This window comes from Cariama cristata, unplaced genomic scaffold, assembly GCF_000690535.1.
Source record: "Cariama cristata isolate BGI_N322 unplaced genomic scaffold, ASM69053v1 scaffold2994, whole genome shotgun sequence".
NCBI classification, from domain to species: Eukaryota; Metazoa; Chordata; class Aves; order Cariamiformes; family Cariamidae; genus Cariama; species Cariama cristata.
The window spans coordinates 24,570-32,819 of record NW_009612215.1 but is presented as its reverse complement, the minus strand read 5'-3'; positions in this window follow the sequence as shown (position 1 = coordinate 32,819).

Genomic DNA, 8,250 nt, shown 5'->3' with positions numbered 1-8,250 from the left:
CTCTGCTCTTCTTGAGGTTTGCAAGAAGTTAATGATTTCTGAAACCATGACCACAGTGTAAATTCAAATGCAGATTACAGTCAGTATGTTTGAATAGTGAGGTGCTCTGTTCTGAAAAATCTTTTATTTTGGTATAAAAGAGTGCCAAGATCTTTTTAAAATATCTCTTCTAAGTTGGGAGTCATTCAGATGTGTCCTTAGAGCTGGCTCCTAGAGCTTTTGCTGCATAACCTAATATGAGGGTTTGCTGGAGGCATATATTAATGGCTTTAGAATGAACTTTCAGCAAATGGTGCCTTGGGAGCACCCCTTTAGCCTGTACTTCAGAAACATTTTGAAATTAAATATAGTGAAACAGACAGCTAGAAAAATAGACCATATTAATACTAATAAAAACCCTAATAGACAACAGGCTGCAAGGCCATTAAAATTCTAGTCATGGCTAGGAGGAGCAGACTGCAAACTTGGGAGACAACAACGGAGAAAAAGCAACTAAGAGCAATTTTGAAGAGAATCTGACATGATTGTAAGAACATCAGCTGGTTCTGCCTTGGTGGTTGTTAATAGATTCTGTTGTGACCCCCTGCACAGCAGAAATATAACATAATGAAAGACAAGGCATATAAATTAGCTATCAACTCTTTCTTCTTCTTGACACATCAGTAACAGCTAAATGAAATGAAGATCTGGGATGCTCCCCTGAGCTAGTTCTGCACCGCTTAAATTGCACCCTAATCTGCCCTATTTATAATGCAAGCAACTTCAATGGATTAGGTTCTTCAAAACCCGGTGTAATTTTGTTAAACAAATTATGAACCTAGCACTCTCCAAAGGGCTATTAAGGCCACAGCTTACTACAGTGACCAAAGCATCTGATTCCAAGGAAGTTTGAATCTCTGGATTGGTATCAGTACACCATAAATATTTTTTTCCTTCATTCTGATGGCAGACACCAACACATTGCTTTGTTGTGATCTAAAATCTCTTTTAATACAATGTATCTATCACTGTGTTCTGTAGAAAATGCTTGTGGCATGGGGAAAAACTGGAAGGAATGATGAAAATTACAGTATTCTAGGTGGAAATAGCCATCCTGATACCTTTGTGTATTTTTTACCTCATTATACACTTCACATACCTCCACAGGTGTTCATTACGTACTCAGCTGATTGATCACCAAGGGACAGCTTAAAATGGCATTTCAGCAGGTCCCTGCCAGGTGTCAATAAGAGACAAAGAAAAAATCTAACTTGAACTGCTGATTCTTGAATATAATGTGGTTTGTGAAAATTGACAGCACATGGTGGGAAAACAAGTGATACTGCAATAATGCAGCTGGAAAACTCCACTAAGTATCATCAGGGTAAAAAAAGCCTTACCGCTTTCATTCAACTCAGAGATAATTGATTCATTCTTTATTTTAAAGAAATTAGCTCGAGTTGCCAGTCTAGTTCATGTTTTTAACAGATGTGTGGCATTGCATATTGGCCAGCTGCCCACCTCTGAGACCGACTTGTTCTCTGGGTAGGTCCCACTTTCCTAGAGATGGACAGAAACTGCATTCTGACAGGTTATTATAAAATAAGACAATTCTTACTGTTCTTAGTGCTCTTCAGAATGTGTGGAGAGGCCCCTTTCTTCTATTTTACACAGGCAAAAAATGGTTTGTTAAGTTGCATATGAAGGGAGCACACAAGGGATAGGAAGGAGTGCTCTCACACCGCTGCCGAAGCCACAGCGGGTTGGTGAGATGCCTGTTGTTGGGTACCAGCTCCCATTTCCATCCTCACCTGCCTCAGCATGATGACTTTCCTATAGAAGCAAGCTAGCCAAGAGCTGGGAATTGAAAGGGAGAGGAATGCCTTTTTCAGGGTCTGATCTCCTAGGATTGAGACTTTGCTCTGCAAACCAGGATGACAGTGCTCCCTCCCTGTAGCAGATGCTGAAAGGAAAGTCAGAGTTCACCAAAAAATCCTGAAGATCAGACACTGCCAATGCTGGCATGTCTAGCTATTGAGAAAGTCATTTAAATGACAATGCTATGTGGTTCACCTACTTTTATCCAGCTTCTCTTCACCCTAATCAGAGTTTGGCACTTAGACAATAAAGTACTTCCAGTTCCAGCTGATGATTCCCTTTTTGAGGGCATCAGGAGAGTTATAAAAGAAATGTTCCCTTGCACAAAGAACCAAAACAAGCAGTGTTGAAATGTGTTGCAATGTCAAAAAGTATGTTCTGCTTCATTCAGCAGCAAGAGAGCTCACACTTGCCTGTACAGGAAAGCCAGCGCAATTATCTGTTTGAGTAACTCTTCTACTTCTTTGACTCAGGCTTTTCACAAAGGAAAAATAAAAGCATGTAAATGTGATAACAAACTGCTACATCTAGAAGGAGAGGGGCTCTTTATTTCCCATCAAGATGTTTTTGTGGAGCCACTGTGAAAACGCACCTTGGTATACGGTGTCAGAGACAACATTATTTGGGATTTTTGACAAGAAACTGCTCATTGACTTCTTCACAAGCAGCAAAAGTGATGAAAAATAAAATGTAAGAAAATAAATTATAAAATGATGATGGTTCAAGTCTTCTTGCAGTTCAAACAAACAAACACCATTCTACTAAATAATTCCTTTCTAATGGCATTCACCAGAAAGTGCTTAGGATCAGGTTATTCTCTATAATGAGGCGGAAATCAAGAAGATGTCATAGTTTAGGAAGATGGAGAAGGAACAGTGCAATCTGCAGGAAACTGTGTGGACAACACGGTTGTGGTCTGAACTTCTTGTATTGCCTGTGCATTTCAGCTCCTGCCTATGCTGGCTTTCTCTCCGAGCAATTAACTGCTGGTTTGCACAGTATTTCCCTGCTCACAGAAGCAGCAGCCAGGTTTCCTATCCTACACACATTTGTTCAGCAAAACAGTGCTTGATCCAACTTAGAGCAAGCCAAAAGCTGATTTAACCTGCAGTTGCTTCTAATAACTCCAAGCAGTCAAAGAGCTGAGGTCACAGATAGGTGGTAGGTACTCGCAGATGCATACAAAGGATCCATATGGCATCTTTGCTGGAGAGCCACCACAGTAGTAGCTACTAAAAAAAAAAAAAAGCAAAAAAAACAACCAACCAAAAACTTCTGGTTCATATTTTATGATCATAAAACAACTTGTCTCCAGCTTATCATATTGCTTTAAGTACAAGTTTCAGTCCTTGACTATATCCAGCTTTCTTAGGTGTATTTTAAATTATTTCTCTCTTGCTTTCTGATCAGTCTATTTTTTACTTCTTTCTCATTTGCAATAGGCTCAGATGAGAGATATTGCTCCTGGGAACAGAAGTAACATCCCAGCTCAATGCTGGAAATCAATACAATTAGAAGATGCTATAAGTCTCATTTTCTCTGAAAAGCAGTGGTTGTATTTTGAGTTCTAAATCTGTAAATCCTCCCCACATTTTGTAAAGCAGGTGAAACCACATCTGCAAGTGCCTTCTGGAGTACCAAGGTTTGTATTCTTGGCTTATGGGGTAGACAAATGAACACATGTCAAAAGCAGAAGCACTCACAGCCTTTCATGGAAAATGATGCATCAATCTTGACTCTTCTAATAAAGCAGGAAAAGCCAGCATTAGTCTTCAGAATCCCCTAATCATAATCAAACAAATTAACTAGCACAGAAACATAATCAAATAATACACAAAGATTTGCTACCAGCCTATTAGTAGATTCAAACAGGCTAAAAATAGCATTGTCATCCTTTCTCTCCTAGATTTTCCTTCTTTCTTTCTACTGGGCTTGGATTTTTTGACTCATTTCATGTGTTACAGATCTAACGTTCTCATTGACATTGGCAGTGACAGGCGGTAATAATAATGCCATTGTCATTCGACGCTGACTTCCTGCAATCCCAGGAGTGCTAATAAGTGGTTGCCTGATCCAAGCCCAGCAATATCAATGGGAAGGATTCCTGCGCCTTCTATGGCTCAGTTGTTCACTTTCCCAGTTTAACATTGAATTAAGAGGTGACTATCACAACTAACACAAACATCACCTGGGCTTGCTCAAATGTCAGCTTTTATTTTGGGCTGTGTAGCTGAAGGAGGGAGCCTGGAGGAACCCTGACACTGAAGGCAACCTTTTCTTATACAGTCTGCTATATGCTCTTATTTAAACAACAGATCCTCAGGAAAACAACGTGCTGTCACAGGAGCTTCCCCAGGGAAAAGAAGACACACAAAAGTGAGAAACAATCTTCTGTAAATGCACCTACTTAATGGGTTCTTAATTCCACTTTTCTTACAGGTAACAAGTTTTTCCAGCCAAACTCTCCCCGTCTGATATGAAGTCTCTGTCAACAACTAAACAGCACAAGCCTAACTGGTTAGAAGTTAATGAATAACCCTCTCCTTGTTTTGCAAAAATAAAATGAAACTTTAAAACAAACAAACAAACAAACAAAACTTGAGTAAAACTCAAATTCAAAAGTGCTCTTCATACTGCACCAGATGCGAAGATTTTCAGTGTCAAAATCTGCCCATGAATTTTCATGCCTGCCTTCCCTTTATTTCACTTCAGATTCAGGCAGGGCTTCACATCACAACTCCGTGATCTTCATGAGCCAGCATAGCTTGGCAGTGATGAAAATTCTCCCCTTTATTCACTCCTGCCTCTGCTTTTGCCCTCTCCATGCCAGCAGCCCCAGAGTGAAGAAAACCTGGGAACTAATTCAAGTTAAATAAACCCAACAAAAAGCCAAACCCAAATAAAACATTCCCCAAACCCAAGTGCCATTTTAAGCAGATCAGCATTCTGCTGGCGAGAACAAACTCTCTCTGTGCCAGAACAAAGATCTAAAGATAGATCTAAATCAAGGCACAGTGCATTTTTTTTTCCTTTTCCACCACCCAAATGAATATGGTTTGGGATTGATGCATTCTTAATATCTGGCAGCATATCGGCACCTTGGGAGCCTGGTTAAAATGGAAAGTTGAGATTTAGGTACCTACGCTGCCCTATGGGAAAAACTTTCATCCAATTCAGTTGGTGCCAGATCAGGTACTGAGGGGTAAGCGGCGGATTTCAATGTCAGAAATCAGAGCTCTTCAGTAAACCCTATTTCTGGCTGTCAAAATACTGACTGAAATAGAACATAACATCTGGGTCTGTGTAAATCCATCTTTTTTCAGGTATTTAGTCACCAGCTCTAAGGATCAGGCCCATATTAAGAGGTGTATTGTACTTTTCTTGCTAGCAGGTCAGTGGGACAGATATACATATAAGCATGAGACTGAAGAGAAAATACGTTCTTATATGCAGGTGAGCTGTGCAGTTTCAACCCTTGGACCTGGTTCTGCTACAAATGAAGACACGCTTCAACAGAGATAACTGAGCAAGTAAAGAAATAAAACAAAAGCAATCAGAGAACCTCAAATCCTCCAAGATAATTAAACTCTAATTAAGCATTCTGTTCTCAGTTTGAACCATAGATCACACAATTTAAGCAATTTTCCACAAGGATTTGACAGTCACGTGTGGCAAAGGAAAAGCAACTTTCAATTGATTGTTTCACTCCATAAGCAAGTAAATTGAATAATACATGGGATAAACAAATGCTAGAAATAACAGACACCCCCTTCTCCAACAAAGCTAGATGGAATTTTTATTTTATATATTGCTGCTTTAAGTGGACCCTGGTTTTGGATCGATCCTTATTGGCTCACTGCAAAAGGTCAGCAAAGGTCTGCCACAGAAGCAATTTTTCTTGCAAATATTTGCTACCTTTCTGGAGTAAGAATAGACTGTGCTAGAGACCTACCATGGCTTTCAGGAAGGAAAATGACTCAACACCTCTTAAAAGTATGCATTCTGCTTTTCCTTTGGTTTAATACTGAAAATGTGTCTGGTAAAACCTCCAAATGTCTCAAGAAGAAAGGGAAGAAAATAGTAAGAATGTGCAGTTAGCCCAGGTCAAAGCATGTCGACAGTATTTCTAGTAAAGCATCTCTGTCCAGGTATTGCATCAAATCAATCTTCTTTCCCAACCACAGGAATGTCGCTTGTGTCTTGGAGGGACCACCCATGAGTGCAAGTCCAGACTATTTCCCACTGATATATGCCTTTGGATAAAAGAGAGGGAGAGGCTTTTTTTCTCAAGAATTTCCACTGAGAGTCTGTATCCAAAGAGGAATCAGGTACGTCAGTGCCCTCCCAGCCCCACGTCAATGACCGCTGGTTCTTTTTTGGGAAGGAACAGCCTCTGCTGGGATCCTTTTGATTTGTGCTGTGAGCTGGAGGGTCTGTACAAGAGATCCAACAACTGAAGGCTGTGAGCAGTGATGGACTGCGGCGTGATGGACTGAGCCAAGGGACTTACTGCAGCTCATCTCCACGAGGCAGGGCTGTGCGACATCAGCTTTTTGTGGGCTGCCACAGTTGCAAGGTGTGGTGGCATCTGAAAAGACCACAGACTTGGTTTTTCCAATCCACCTCTTCATTTGATTTAAGAAAGGATGTCATTTTGCTGGAGGTCTCTGTGGACATCACTCCATCATAGCCATTCTTGTTCCTCCTTGCTGCCTATGTCCAGGGCCATTCCAGTATCTGAATACCTAGAGTTCCTTTAAGCCTACACCAAATACATTTAAAAGGCACATGAAAGTCTGGCCTGGTCTTCAATTTTGAGACAAATACACAAGGAAAAGGACCGAAGGGCACCACAGGGACACCAGAGCAGAGCTCCTGAGCAGCTCTAGTTGTGACAGATCCCTCTGATTCCTTATCTTTCACAGCTGGTAGAGGAGCTATAAATCTAATTTTGCTACCTTTTACCTTCCTACACCCTAGAACAACAGTTATGTGTTTCATTTTTGCTAAACATAGGTACACTTTCATTTTACTAAATGTGCCAAAAATAGAGATCGTATATCATTAATACTGTCTGGCTTTCAGTTGAGTCATTACATGTTTATGGAGAAATAAGTATTTATGCAACTATTTACTTCAATTTTGTGGATAATATATTCCAAAAGGATGTATTGCCTTCAGCACAAAGGGTTTTCTATATCATTTGGTCCGTATACAGTTTATCTCATTATATAAAACTAAACACTCTTTGTTCAGTCAAAAAGATTCACTTGCCAATATAATTTATTGTATTTCTTTTATTCGTTTCTCTTAGTCATTTTGTAACATCTTTTATCCAGTGATCTCAACCTACAGACAATATCTTATTAGAAGCTATGATTTCATACACGCATGATTTCATATATTACACATAAATAGCATGTCCACCTCTGCAGGGGAGTATGCTAGATTTTTTTAAGTTCATAGCCAAAAATAAAAGTAGAGGACAGGAGGTTAGGGAAAGTCAACCTAGAAAATGTAGACAAAATTCAGGCAGTTGCCAGAGTTTAAGTGTGGCTAGGGGGCAATTTACTTAAAAAAAAAAAAAAAAAAAAAAAAAAGCATCTTAACGAGCACAGGTAATTAGAGTCTCTTTTTTATGTGTCCTTTAAATTTCTCCGATAGGACCAGAGGTCTTCTTCACAGTATTTTATGTGGTCCTTACTGTACTTACTGTATTGTTTCTGACAATGGCAGGATTGTTACTACACGTTTCTCCTGGGGACTCCTGCCTGCAGATGTGCCATTCCCTTTTTTAAGATAAGGAAAATCAAGTGGGAATCCAAGGTTGGACTGGAAATAGAGCCTAAGCCAAAAAATGAGCCCATCTAGACTTTGCTAGTTTCCTCACCTGAGGATATAAACCACTTCACTTAGGTTGTGATCTGTAGCAGAAACGCAAGGGCAGGATAAATCACCCACATCCCACATTTTCTCTGCTCCGCTGCGATGAAGTGGCTCCGAAGTACACTGCTCCTTTTGCTAGGACGTGGCTTTCTGGAAGCTTTAAAGAGGACTTGCTGCAGTTGGGTGACTGTGATCTAATGGTTGGAAGCTGGAATAATTTAATAAAAAAACGCCTAGCAAACAAATGAACCACTTTCCTTCAGGCAAGCCTCAGAGCCTGCCTCTCTCCATCACCGGGACGCAGTAGCTGTACGGCTGCGCTGCTCTGTGCCAACTCAGACCCCTTCGGTGAGATGCGGCAGGAGCTGAAAGCAGAGGGTCAGAGCTCATTTACAGGCTTCAGTTTCTCAAGCTGACATAAGAGGCAGGAGAAATATGTGCAAATCCAGTTGTTCGCCAGCTACATCTACCAACCCTCCTTTCCCTGCGCAAAGCCCGTTAGGTCAG